General features: G+C 45.7%; 1 pseudogene; it reads left to right on the top strand.

Moving 5' to 3' along the window:
- The first annotated feature begins 13,032 nt into the window (after positions 1-13,032).
- On the top strand, positions 13,033-14,318 carry LOC138086804 (interferon regulatory factor 6 pseudogene; annotated as a pseudogene).
- The last annotated feature ends 290 nt before the right edge of the window (positions 14,319-14,608 follow it).

Genomic DNA, 14,608 nt, shown 5'->3' with positions numbered 1-14,608 from the left:
ATGTCGACTTCTCACTTTCTGATCGTTTACGACTCTTACCCAGAGGTTCCACAGCCAATGAGGGCAGTTGTATGTAGACATTCAGTGCTTAGGGAAAGTGTGCCTGAGTTCACACTTGGGTGTTATCCTCCGGATATTTCCATCATGAAATTATTCTGCATGTGTCTGTGTGTCTGTCTCTCAGGCATTATTTATACAACTGGTAAATGAAATATATTAATCGGTTGAGGGAATAAATTATAATTTCTGATTCTTGCTTTGTTAAGTAACTGAAGCCTTTTAGTAAGAAGAAATACAGAAAATTTCTCTGTGAGCTCAGACTAATGGAATTTAAGGAATGAAAGATACTGATACAGTCCTGACTCTTGTTATAACAAGTGTGCATGTAGATATAGTTATATAATTGTATATATACATATCTACATACATGGTTGCTTTTAAACATTTTTTTTCATCAAACTTTATTTCTAAAACCTTGACAATAAATTTTTTTAATTATGCAAGCACCAGTTTTTTAAGAGAAGTAAGCAAATGTTATATGTCTTTCTGTGAAACAAAAAAATCCAGTTTTCCCATGCACTCATATCTCTCACCTTCTGGCTACATTAAAAAGTATGGCAGAAATATTTACAAGGTGCTCTGAGGGTAGAACTACAACCTAAAGGTTGTGTCCTTATCAGAAACCTAATTGAACTCTGACCTTTGATGAGAAGTTGATCTAGAATTCATGGTTTTTGCAAGATTAGGGGAAGAAATGCTCATTTGAATCTATGGAAAATAGTCTCCCAGCTTAGGTTTCACACAAATTAACTGCATCAGAACTGTTAAAACCTAACATTTATGACACCACACATCATGTTATAGTCTAGATAAAAATCCTTGTGAAATTTTTCTTGGAAAAAAAATCCTTGGAAACCAGTCAACTTTTTTAACAGCTTGGGGAATTTTTTTGTATGATACTTTTTAAAATGAAATGTGTACTCTTCAACATGAATTAAGGCTTGAGGTTTTCCAGGAGTCACCTTTTAAACGTGTTTGTACACAGTTTAACACTTTGATATTTTCTAGTTTGGTTTTGTATATTTTTATGTGTACACAATGTACAGACTTTTTTCCCTGTAAATAAAACATGTTTTCATTTGTCTAGATTCGTCTCTGTTTTAATTTGTAGAAGTTGCACAAAGTAATGAATGAGGGGCAAAATCATGAGGCGTCTCAAGAAAAAAAATGGCACAGAGCCGAGATCTAACTGGAAGATTGTGAAAGGAGTAAGAACAGCAGGCCTTCCCACTCTGAACCTGGACACACCTGGCCTGAAACAGGTAGTTACCTGCGGGTTAACCTGCCAGACCAGGAGATTGGGCATGAAATTCAGAGGAGGGACAGCCCTAGGCATTCCGTGCCATGCTCAGGAAACCACAAGTGCACAGAATCCGGCAGGAGGGAAGCCCTCCAGCACAAAAGGCAAAATTAGGCAGAGGGGTCCTAATGTTACTTATAGGCCAGCACATTGATTAATTTATTGTCACCAGCATGACAGAGCTTTTAGTCTTAGAGACTACAAATAAGGGCTTCCCAGGTGACTCAGTGGTAAAGAACCTGTCTGCCGATACAGGAAACAGGAGACACAGGTTCAATCCCTGGGTCGGGAAGATCCCCTGGAGGAGGGCATGGCAACCCACTCCAGTATTCTTGCCTGGAGAATCCCATGGACAGAGGAGCCTGGTGGGCTACAGTCCATGAGGTTGCAAAGAGTTAGACAGAACTAAGCAACTTAGGATGCCTGCACACATGATAAATGAATGGTTAGAAGGAGGCCTTGGAGAAGGCAATGGCAACCCATTCCAGGGTTCTTGCCTGGAGAATCCCAGGGATGGGGGAGCCTGGTGGGCTGCCATCTCTGGGGTCGCACAGATTCGGACACGACTGAAGTGACGCAGCAGCAGCAGCAGCAGCAGAGGGAGGCCTGGAGCCACTGAAGTCACCTTACCCACTACTATGTCACGTTATCCTTAGTGTCTTTGCCCTTTCCTCATGAAGGGAAATCAGTTAGTTAGGCCCCCGGAAGGACATTCCCAGAGATTTTCCAGTCAGAATGTGAAGGAATCCTGGAGGGGAAGTGTCCAGGGTTGACTGTGAGGACTGATGTGAGCAGCCGGGAGGCCCTGAGTTCCCTCTGAGTGATGTGCTAAGTCACAGGGAACCCACACTGTAACTCGCCATCAGTTTTCTTTCCCCACAAGGTGCAAGATGCCAGCTTCCAGGTCATTGAAATGCAGGCCTGATTCAGGAAGACTAGAGCTGGGGCCCTGCAAGGATGCTGAGATGAGGCGGCCTGGGACAAAGATGAGGCCAAAGAGTGGGGAGCAGGAGGCCAACTCCACCTGCCTCAGGCTAGAGGTGCCAGGGGAGACAGCCCTGGGTGCTCCATGCTGTGCTTACAAAACCCCAGGTATACAGAATCTGGCAGGAGGGAAGCCCTCTGGCAGCAAACCTCCGCTGACCCTTCATCTGAGCAGGGGTTGGCAAACTACAGCCCACAGCCTCCTTTGTCAGTAAAGTTTTATTGGGCTGCAGCCACACTCGTGTTGACGTCTTAGCCATGGCTACTCCATACAGAATCGAATAGTTGCTACAGAGACCTAATAGCCGCCAATCCTAAAATATATATTATCTGGTTCTTTACAGAAAGGATCTGCAGAGTCTCAATTTTAGATACAAAATACAAGAGCTCATTTAGGCAAGCATTGTGTTAATGGCGGGCAGGTGGTCCTCCCAAACCACCTGCTAAGGTAGTTATAATATTAGCCTCAAGAATATTGGGATTACAGAGGTTAATTCACCAGCCTGCAACCCCACAGCCAGAAAGTGATAGAGTCCAGCTTGCAGTACCCATCTGATTCAAAGCCTCTACTTGGAACTCTTAGGTCAGGCTTTCTTTTTCTTTTCAATATTTATATATTTATTTTGTTACCCTGGTTCCTAGTTGCGGCATGCTCACAGAATGCGAAGTCTTAGTTATTGGCATGTGGGATCTAGTTCCTTGACTAGGGATCGAAACTGGGCCCCCTGCACTGGGAGCGTGGAGTCTTAGCCACTGGACCAACAGGGAAGTCCTGTGTCAGGCTTTTTAGAGCCTTTTCTCCCTGCAACACTACTCTGCTGCTCAAAACTCCTAAACTCAAAACCCCCCAAACTCCTAAACCCCTGAACTGCGTGTGTCAAGTGCAATTTCTACTTCCCGTCTCTGTGTTTGTCACAGCCCAGTGGAAGGAGCAGGTCTCAGATGCAAAGAGAAAGCCAACATCCCATAAACTCCCCCCAACATATACACAGCTCCCATCCTAACTCCTCGGTGTTGTGCTGGAGAAACCACCTTGAAGAATGAGACACTACGCGTGAAATGATCACAAAAGTCAAAGAAACAGAAAAATCAATGGATATAAGGGGAATTTGTAGAGACTGGAAGGCAAAATAACTTAACAAAAATGAGAAAGCTGGGGGTGAGAGGGAAGCTGCAGAGGGAAGGGATATATGTGTATGTAGAGCCGATTCACTTTACCGTACAGCAGGAACTAACACAGCATTGCAAAGCAACTATACTGCAATAGAAAAAATAGAAAACTGATATGCTGCAGGAGCAAGATCTAATCCAAGCTTCCAGCCCCTCAGCCTTTGTTCACTTTGTTGTGCTGCTTCAGTGTTACTGGCCTCCCCACCCACCCCTGAGCTACTAGGCCTGCTAGACCGCTGCACTTGATGGCTGCTGTTGTGACTGTTTAGTGACTAAGTCTTGTCTGACTGTTTGTGACCCCATGACTGTAGCCCACCAGGCTCCTCAGTATAGTTGCCTCTGCAGGCAAGAATACTGGAGTGGGTTGCCATTTCCTTCTCCAAGGGATCTTCCTGACCCAGGGATGGAAACCACGTCTCCTGCATTGTCAAGCAGATTCTTTACCATCTGAGCCACTGGGGAAGACCTTTATATCATACATAAATACATACATGACTTAAAAATAATTTTAAGTGCCCAAATAGTTAGAACTAGTGATTATCTCTGCATGGGCATGGTGAGAAAATGAGGAGCTTATCTTTATCCTGATACTTAACATATTTTTAAAAGATCTATAAACATAACAACAAAAAACAAATTTTAACAATATTCAGGAGATCTTGTGGTCTAGTGGGAAGAGTTGAGCTTTGACAGAGTGGCTGGTCAGAGAAGAGAACCCCTCTCCTGCTTTGCTTTATTCATTTAACTGATCCAGATGTGGTGGGGATCAGAACCCCCAGATGCTCACTGCTATACAGGCAAGTTCAGCACCCAGCACCCTGTAATGTCACCACCAACAGCACGGGATCATGTTATTGATGAGAAAGACCAGGTCCGTGCCTACCTCCTCACTAGCTAGGCAACCTTGAGTACAGCATTTATTTTCTCTGACGTTTGTTTCTTCATGTGTGAAAAAAGAGGTCATAACAGCACCTACTCATTGAATTATTGCAATGATTAATTTAGACAGTGTGTGTAAATTATTTAGCACAGGGTCTGATAGCTAACAAAATGAATCGTTGCTGGTCTTGTTATTATTTTTATATTTTGATCTCCTCAGTCTAATATATCTAAATAATTAATAGAAGAGGACATTCACGGATGCTAAACAGAGCAGGTGGTTGCTTTTTCACAGACATTTCAGATGTTTAAATTTTAAAGTAAAATGAAACTATGTCTTTGTGGGGATGATTTGTTTTCAACTCTCTCTAAACAAAGTACAACAGGAATCCTCCTCTTGCATGAAATAAGGAAGCCCAGGTAAATATGAAAGAAATTTTTCTTCTTCTTTCTGACCCTTTTCCTGCCTACAAAGGATCTGTGCCTGCTGTAAGGAGATCTGCATTGCATTACCCCCAGGAAGGAGCTAATCACCTCTCAGTGATGCTGGTCAGAATCTGCACAAACTCTCACTAAACAGAATAAATTGGCAAACGGGGGAGTGTTGCCAATAGCTCAGTTCCTATTTATTTCCTCTTCTTTACAGTTTTCTGCTCTTTTTGAACATTTGCACTGTTGGTACAGCAGTTATCTGCAGAGCAAGTGCTGCAAAGCAAGCTGAAAGTAGTCAAAGAGGAAGTGTCTGTCGCTCAGTCATGCTGGCCTACAAGAAACATCAGGGCCTATTGGCCTAACACCATCTATCAGATGTGGGGATGAGGTGAACCATCCAGTCTGGGTGACTCCACGGCTGCATGTAGCCCTGGAACCACCCAGGAGAAGCCAGCAGAGGAACCGGCCGACAGACCTGCAGAGTGGGAGGAACAACACATAGCTTCCGCTTTGAGCCTTTATACCCTGGTGACTCAGTGGTAAAGAATCTGCCTGTAATGCAGGAGACCCAGGTTCAATCCCTTTGTGTCCCAGCAGGGGTGTGTGATCTCAGGTCTGAGTGTGGTCCAGAGGACATGAGGGGCAGTGGCTGGAGCTACTGAGCAGGACTCACAGGGCCTTGGGGATGGGGTGGGGACAGAACCCCTCCCCCACATTCTCTGCTGCAGCTCCTCTGAAATACATAGACGGCAGTATTTGATGCATGTTTCCTGAGCACTAAGTGGAAGGTGTTAACTACGTGAGACCCTGAACACACAGCCCAGGCCTCCTATAGCCTAAGGACTGACGATGTTCACCCTGTGACACCACCAGCAGCCTCCCCATCAGCCAATCAGAGGATTGTGGGCGAGCTAATCACACACCCTGAGACCCTCTCCCTTACCTGCTTTTAAAAGTGTTTTGCTGAAAGCCTTCAGGCAGTTTGGGGGAGCTAGGAGCTTTTTAGGGCATGAACCGCCCTTCTGCTTGTAGGGCCCTGCAACAAACCTCTGCTTCAAACTCCAATGTTTCAATTTGCTTGGCCTCACTGTGTGTGGGCACACAGACTTGCGCTAACACAAGTTTGGGATGCTGTCCAGGGTTTTGATGTATGTGGTGAACCAGTCATCAGTATGTGGTGCTTTCTCATCCTTGGCCAAAATAAATAGTTCTAAGGTGAAAATGAGGGTACCCATCTTATGATCACGCCTCAGACATGATCAGCAGAATAGGCCATTCCAAACAGACCACTTTGGCTTAAGGATCATTTTGATCTAAAGGCACCTGAAAGACAGCAGGTGCAAGAAATGTGCTCAGATCACCTATTTTCCTCCTGGAGGCAGGAAATGAAGCTTTGCTATGAATGATGCCCTCTGGTTCTAGGAGAAAAGAAGCATTCCCATTCCCTGAGAAGGGGAGTCAAGGTGGAGAGTAATCTGTACAAACTCTGATGAAGTTTGACCTTGACCTTCCTTTAGCCTCTGAGTATTTTAGTTTCTTCCCCACGACGGAAACTCTGTTCAACCTGCTGTACGAGCACCGAGGCCTCCGGAGGCTCCCACGTGCCTGCAAGAATCTGCACTGTGCTGTGTGCTGTGCTTAGCTGTTCAGTTGTGTCCAACTCTTTGTGACCCCATGGACTGTAGCTCACAAGGCTCCTCTGTCCATGGGATTCTCCAGGAAAGAATACTGGAGTGGGTTGCCATGCCTTCCTCCAGGGGACTTTCCCAACCCAGGGATTGAACCCAGGTCTCCCACACTGCAGGTGTATTCTTTACTGTCTGAGCCATCAAGGAAGCCCACGAATCTGCACACCCTTCTGTAAACCTACTGTTTGTCAACTTAATTCTCAGCCTAATTGGAGCCCGTAAGACAGTCAAGATAAAGCTTGGCCTTCTCGACAGACCCGGTGAAATATTTTTATTGCTGATTGCTGCAATTCACTGCTTTTTTTGTTTGTTTCTTTTTAAACCTTTCATTTTTAAAATTTTATTTGTTCATTATTTTTGACCACACCATGAGGCATGTGGAATTAGTTCTCCGATCAGGGATCATAGCCATGCCCCCTCTGCACTGGAAGTGCAAAGACTTCGCAACTGGCCTGCCAGGGAAGTCCCAGTGCTTTTCTTGTTTGGAGGCTTCCTAACCAAGAGAGGGAGGCTTCCAGTGGGGGACACAGGAATGTAACCAGCATCTTGGCCATTTGTGTTCTCAGGTCATTTGGTCAAAAAAGTGAGCAGAGAAGAGAGGTTGCAGAGTCTGCTGGGGTACCATGGTCCTGCCATGGAGGAGACAGTGGGAGCTGTTACACTATGGGGGCAGGAAGAAGAGAATGGAGCCCAGACGACCCCTGGTCCTTAGGCTGCCACGCCTTGTGTGACACCTGAACACGGGCCAGTTTACTGAGGCTGAGATGCAAATGAAAAGCTAAGTTATCCCCGGGAAAATGGAATGGGAGTGTGGCCTCTGTGCATGCTTCCTTCCTTGCCCGGAGGAGCATCTGTTCATATGTTTTAATGGTCTCCTTTCTCTTCCCTGCCTTCTTCCCCACATTGTATGAGGCAGAGGTCCCTGGGGCACATTTCAAGGAAGACAATTTTTCCATGGACAGGGATGGTTTCGGGATGATTCAAACACATGGCATTTATTGTGCACTTTATTTCTATTATTATTACATCAGACCCATCTCGGATTATCAGGAACTAGATTCTGGAGGTTGGGAAGCCCTGGCATAATGGATATTCTAGTGATATTCATGTTGAAACTGTGACTATAAGTTGCAGAATATTCCGACGGCATTACAACTGCTGCAGAAATCCCTGTGTCTCCTGAGATGCCTGGAGCTGGTTGATTGAGTGATGGTGGCTTGGACTGGATCCTGTGGGGAAGGGCCATGTTCTTTCAGGTGGGAGCTGCCACTTCAAAAGTGTGAGGTTAGAAGGAAGGTTTAGGCAGGTGCTGAGTAATCAAAGGTGTGGGTGCAGGAAATAGCTCACAGTTTTGAGGATGTGCCCACCTGATACACATTCTTTCAAGTTGGAAGGAATTCCTCCTTACAAGTCTTCATGGGAAGCAATAGGGAAACTGGCAACAATGCATGCTTCCTCTCCCAGCCTACAACCAGGAGGGTGGGCACACACCCGTGCACTGACCAACTGCATGTTCTCCCCCTGGACTCTGAGGTTAGCATTTGTGACACAAAGTCCACAAGATCATTGAGACACAAGCCCTGACAGCATCTTGGCCAGGCCACCAGTGGCCCCGAGCTGGGCTCCGTCCACAGCCCCCCCTCCTACTTTTCTCAGGACTACATCCCTAATACTGAGCTCTCTGAGATTAATATGGGAGATTAATCCTTTGTCAGTTGCTTCATTTTCAATTATTGATTAATGCATATATGTGGAATCTAGAAAAATAGTACTGATGAACCTAACTACAGAGAAGAAATGGAGGCGCAGATGTAGAGAATGAACTTGTAGACACAGCAGGGGAAGGTGAGGGTGTGACGAATCAAGAGAGTAGCATTGACATACATACAGATAACTAGTGGGAAGCTGCTGCAAAACACAGGGAGCTCAGCTCAGTGCTCTGTGATGACCTAGAAGATGGGATGGAAGAAGATGAGAGGGAGGTCCAAGAGGGAGGGGGTGTATACATACACATGTACCTGATTCACACTGTTGTACAGCAGAAACTGATACAATGTTGTAAAGCAATTATCCTCCAATTTTTTTAAAAAAGGCTGATTTTCAGCCCTCTCACTGTTGTCATCAACAGCTCAACATCCTTCCTCTTCTGATGAACTTGCCTAAGTCTGTTTCTATCTCTTGCAACCAAGGATTGACTAGTATCCTAAGCAATCAAAAGCGCTCCTCAAAAACGAGGCAATTTTCTAGTAAAGAATTTTTTTTTCTGTATCTTTCTAGCAACCTCTTTTAATCACAACTATTGAAATATTTTGATAACATCATTTGACATCATGTTCACTAGAAAAGTTTTTCTAAGTAAGAAATTAACTTAAATGGAAAAATTAGAAAGTTTATTAAAGTTAGTATTGTAAATATAAATTATAATTTGCTGCAAAATTTCAGAGTAGGCTGATGGAAAGCTAAAATACTTTGGCTATTGTAAAATCAGAAATGAGATAAGGTATAAATTACATATACATGGTATAAATACATATACATATAATTTACTTATACAATAAAAATAACTATATAAATCACATATATAATTTATATACACATGTACATATACAAGTGTGTGTGTGTGTGTGTGTGTGTGTGGTTGTATACTTTCCTCCCAAACACAGATTTCTTTGTACTTTTTCCAGAGCTTCAGAATCAGATTTATCATTCTGCTAATTTTACATGACATTTAATGAACATCTGACACCTCCGTAAACAATTTTTTTAATTTCTTCTCTCCATTTGAAAATTTCTGAACCATTGTGAGAAGACATCTATTTTTAAAGACATAATATGTTCTGCTTCCATCGGAAGGTTTTGAGAGTTGATTTTCCCCTGTAACTTATGTCGGCAGTAACTGACATTTGAAGCTTATGAAGCTTATTACATGTGCTTGACACGTCGACAGTGTCATTGAACATGCTGCTTGGTAGATAAAGATTAGTCATCAGTGTGAGGTTGTATTTATGGAAACATGAAATTAAAAACTCAAGTAATTCAATAAATTACACCTTGAAAAAAACATGTTCCAGAAGCAAAATTCCAAGATGATAATACTTGTCAAAGCAATCTACAGATTCAATGCCACCTCTCCTGAAATATCAATGCCTTTTTCTGTAGAAATGGAAAAGGCAGCACTCAAACTCATATAGAATTACTAGGAAACCAGAAAAACCCAGACAGCCAGGTGTCCTGTATGTGAGTAAAAAGGACAAATCCTCCTCCAGGACTGTGGGCTCTTGGAAACAAACACCTTCAGGCTCCAACATTCCAGACTAGGGATCATAATGAAGGTTTTTCCTCTCAGGCTAGGATTAACTGTAAGATGGGCTTACAGAATCAAGGTTCCTCAACCTACAAGCTGATGGCAAAGTTGCAACATCATTGAAATCCCTGTGTCTCTGTACATGTGTGGCTGAGTCCCTTTGCTGTTCACCGGAAACTACCACGAGGTTGTTAATCAGCTATGTGCATGCGGGCTAAGTCATTTCAGTCATGTTGAAAACTCTTTGCAACCCTATTGACTCCCACCAGGCTCCTCTGTCCATGGGATTCTCCTGGCAAGAATACTGGCATGAGTTGCCATTTCCTTAGGGAGGGGCACTCAGGCAGTTACCCACATCTTAAAGCCATGGTTCTCAGATCTGGTTGACTGGATGGTCCAGCTCTTTTTGCTATTTGGAATCACAGCACAACTGTGAGCTAGCTCTCCTTCTGAAAATGTCTCTGAATTGAGAACTGCTGAACTCCTTATGATTCTTCTGCCTCACATCAAAGCTGCAGGCCCATCCTAATTAACTGCCTGTCTTTCAGAGATGGATGGAATGAGCTACTTGCATCCGTTTGATGTTCTTCCAAAAGCATAAATTACCCGCTCAACTCACCTCTAGCATCCCAGTCAAACGGGCTTGGGAAAGATGAAATAGAAGCAGACAAAACCTCGCCCCCTGACCCTCCACTAAATACTTGGAAAGTGGAGATAAAGAAAAGATTTTGTCTGTGGGATCTACGGTTTGAAGAATCCATCCAATTTCCTCCTCTTCTCCTGTTTTCTGAAGCGTTTTTTTTTTTCCACTTCCTCAGTCAATAAAGAAAAGCTGAGTAACAGCTGTTTCATCTCTTGCTCTTATAAATTGGAAATAGATTTTTTGTAACACAGCGAAATTCTGTACCACAAAAATCGATGAACCCCATGGACGGTGGGAAAGGGATTTGACCTATTTAAGGATTAATGAAATGTAGGTGCGAGCCCAGTGCTGAGCCTATGTCTCCAGCTTGGCCTCTGTCCACCTGCCTCCTGGGGAGGGACTAGGGGGGAGCTGCCTTTCTCTGGGTGGTGCACACGCTGGGCTAAGCTCTGATGGCTTCCGCGCCTCTGATCTCACTGTTCCCACGCCCCACCCTTCACTGCCATCATCTGCCCAGCGCGGTCCCCGACTGAACATCCCTCCGTCCACAGAGCCCTCCCCATCGGCCTCCCCCTCCCGCTGCTGTGGATCAGCCTTTCCTCCGAAACAGGGCTGAGCTCATTCCTCTGTTGTCTGTCCTCTGCCTCCAGGCCTGGGCTCCTGGAGGGTGGAGGTGACTCCTCCACAGGGAGCGGTTCTGAATTCACCACTTGGGTTCATCAGGATTGCCTGAAACAAGCACATAGACCCCTGCTCACCTCCATGCTTTATTCATCTCATTCCATATCTCCTGTGCCTTCCCTTTGTTCTCCCCTCCAGGTGCTCAGATACTAACCATCCACTAAGACCAAGCTGAGAGCATCCCAGGTGGCACAGGGTAAAGAACTCACCTGCCAAACAGGAGACATAAGAAACACAAGTTCAGTCCCTGGATTGGGAAGATCCCCTGGAGAAGGAAAAGGCAACCCACTCCATGGAAAATCCCATGGAGAGAGGAGCCTGGAGGGCTACAGTCCATGGGGTCACAAAGAGTCAGACGCAACTGAGCAACTATACGCACACACACTAGACCAAGCTCAATTCCCACCTCCTCCATGAAGCCCTCTAGGACTCTTCTTCCTGACTCTGATTGTACCTGCAACCTGACTCTGTTGGTTGATTCCGCCTCTGTTCTGTATAAAACTCTGGATCTCCTCCAAAGCTGGCCCTCTCCTATGACTCTATACTCTGTCTCTGGGTGGTTCCATCCACATCACATCACTGCCATGGTCTAGGTGCTCTTCTTCCCTTTATCTTCATCTCTAACTTAATTTTAGTTGAATCTATTCAATTCCTTCTTGACTATGCCATTGAACTATTTTAACAGATCAGCATGGAACCCAAGATCTTTCTTTTCCCAAAGAGTTCTACCCACCATGAGCCTCACCTCGGTAACCAGAGTTTTCCCCTACTTTGTAAAAATTTAAGAAGTGCCCGTTCCACTAGACACTTTACTCCCAGCATTGGAACTTTCTCATGATATATTAATTTTATCTGGACAAGACAATGCCTCCACCAGTTGGAAACTCTTATTATAAAAATAGGAATCTGTGCTGTCAGGGGAATAAACGACAGCCTTTAGAAGCAACACCATCATTCTCTAAAGTACACCTGGTCACCCTGATGGACTGAAATACAGGTGCCTTTCCTGTTAAAACTGTCTGGAGCACGTCACCCAGGCATTGGTTCTGAATGTTTACTTGATACAATGAAATAATTGAAAAGTGAAAGTGAAGTCGCCTAGTCATGTCTGACTCTTTGTGACCCCATGGACGGTAGCCTACCAGGCTGCTCCGTCCATGGGATTCTCTAGGCAAGAACACTGGAGTGGGTTACCATTTCCTTCTCCAACCCACTATTAGCTATGTTCATGTTTTTTTAAAAGGAAAAGAAAATAAGAAAAACAGAGCATTGTTAAAATCATACCCTTGAAATTTTCCGGAAGTAAACAGAAGGAGTGCCCGACGTTCTCTTATTATTATCATTATTTATTTTATTCAGGGACTTCTGGTGGCTCAGTGGTAAAGAATCTGCCTGCCAATGCAGAAGACATGGGTTCGATCCCTGGTCCAGGAAGATCCCAGAGCAACTAAGCCCGTGTGCCACAACTGCTGAGCCTGTGCTCTAGAGCCCAGGAGCTGCAACTCCTGAAGCCCATGTACCCTAGAGCCTTTGCTCTGCAACAAAGGAAGCCGCCACAGTGAGAAGCCCTGGCACTGCAAGAGAGCATCTCCCACTCCCCGAAACTAGAGAAAACCCCGAATAGGCTCACCTAGGCCGGGCAGGTGAGGGCCGGCGCAGGGCAGGGAGAGGAGCCCGCAGTCCCTACCAGCGCACAGCCAGGCGTTGCTCGCCCTGCGGGTCAAGGAGCACCGTGGCGGCAGGTGATCGTACCTGGGGACTTGGTTCAGAGGGACTTTCGCTTCTGGCAGCCGGATTGAAGACAGAACCTTTGGGTGGCCCAGAGAACAGGAACCTGACTCGAGGCCCAGCTCTCAGATTCCTGTGGATACACCGCCTGCTCATCTATATCATGGCCCTCCACCCCCGCAGAGTTCGGCTGAAGCCCTGGCTGGTGGCCCAAGTGGATAGTGGCCTGTACCCAGGGCTCATCTGGCTACACAGGGACTCTAAACACTTCCAGATCCCCTGGAAACATGCCACCCGGCACAGCCCCCAGCAAGAGGAGGAAAACACCATTTTCAAGGCCTGGGCTGTGGAGACAGGGAAGTACCAGGAAGGGGTGGATGACCCTGACCTAGCTAAATGGAAGGCCCAGCTCCGCTGCGCTCTCAACAAGAGCAGAGAATTCAACCTGATGTATGATGGCACCAAGGAGGTGCCCATGAACCCAGTGAAGATATATCAAGTGTGTGACATCCTCCAGCCGCAGGGCTTGATCATGAACCCAGGATCCACTGGGTCTGCTCCTTGGGATGAGGAAGACAATGATGTGGATGAAGAAGATGAGGAAGATGAGCTGGACCCGTCACAGCACCACGTCCCCATCCAGGACACCTTCCCCTTCCTGAACATCAGTGGTTCTCCCATAGCACCAGCCAGTGCGGGCAACTGCAGTGTGGGCAACTGCAGCCCTGAAGCAGCGTGGCCCAAAACGGAACCTCTGGAGATGGAAGTGCCCCAGGCACCTATACAGCCTTTCTATAGCTCTCCAGAGCTGTGGATCCGCTCACTCCCAACGACTGACCTGGACATCAAGTTTCAGTACCGTGGGAAGTAGTAAGGGCAGACCATGACCATGAGCAACCCCCAAGGCTGCCAGCTCTTCTATGGGGACCTGGGTCCCATGCCTGACCAGGAGGAGCTCTTTGGTCCCATCAGCCTGGAACAGGTCAAGTTCCCGGGGCCGGAGCACATCACCAATAAGAAGCAGAAGCTGTTCACCAGCAAGCTGCTAGACGTCATGGATAGAGGACTGATTCTGGAGGTCAGCAGGCATGCCATCTATGCCATCAGGCTGTGCCAGTGCAAGGTGTACTGGTCTGGGCCATGTGCCCCATCACTTGTTGCCCCCAACCTGATTGAGAGACAAAAGATAGGAAACCCCAGGAAAGGAAACTCATCTTGGTTCAGGTCATTCCAGTGGTGGCTCGGTTGATCTACGGGATGTTTTCTGGTGACTTCACACGATCCTTTGATGGTGGCAGTGTCCGCCTGCAGATATCAACTCCAGACATCAAGGATAACATCGTTGCTCAGTTGAAACAGCTGTACCGCATCCTGCAAACCCAGGAAAGCTGGCAACCCATGCAGCCCGGCCCCAGCATGCAACTGCCCGCTGCGCTGCCAACCCAGTAATCATGAATACCATCTTCCTTTTTTCACAATATTTTACATGAATAGTTTTTATTTTTCAGATTTAACCAGCTTTCAAGTCTTTCTTCTTTCTAACAATATTAGTAGTCTCTGACTCTCCAAGTATGTCTAGCTTTTAAAATTGATTTAATTTATGAAAAAAAATCACCCTTCATACTTTCCTCTTCTTCTTTAAACCTCCCAAGGTAGTATAATGTAGTATCAATAGAAGGAGATTTAGCCTGGAGTCTGGACAACAGGGTTCTAACTGCAGCTTTGCTTCCAATGGGGTG

This window comes from Capricornis sumatraensis, chromosome 1 (genome assembly GCF_032405125.1).
Source record: "Capricornis sumatraensis isolate serow.1 chromosome 1, serow.2, whole genome shotgun sequence".
Lineage (NCBI taxonomy): Eukaryota > Metazoa > Chordata > Mammalia > Artiodactyla > Bovidae > Capricornis > Capricornis sumatraensis.
The sequence above is the reverse complement of the archived record's forward strand: the minus strand, read 5'-3'. Positions and strand labels throughout refer to the sequence as shown.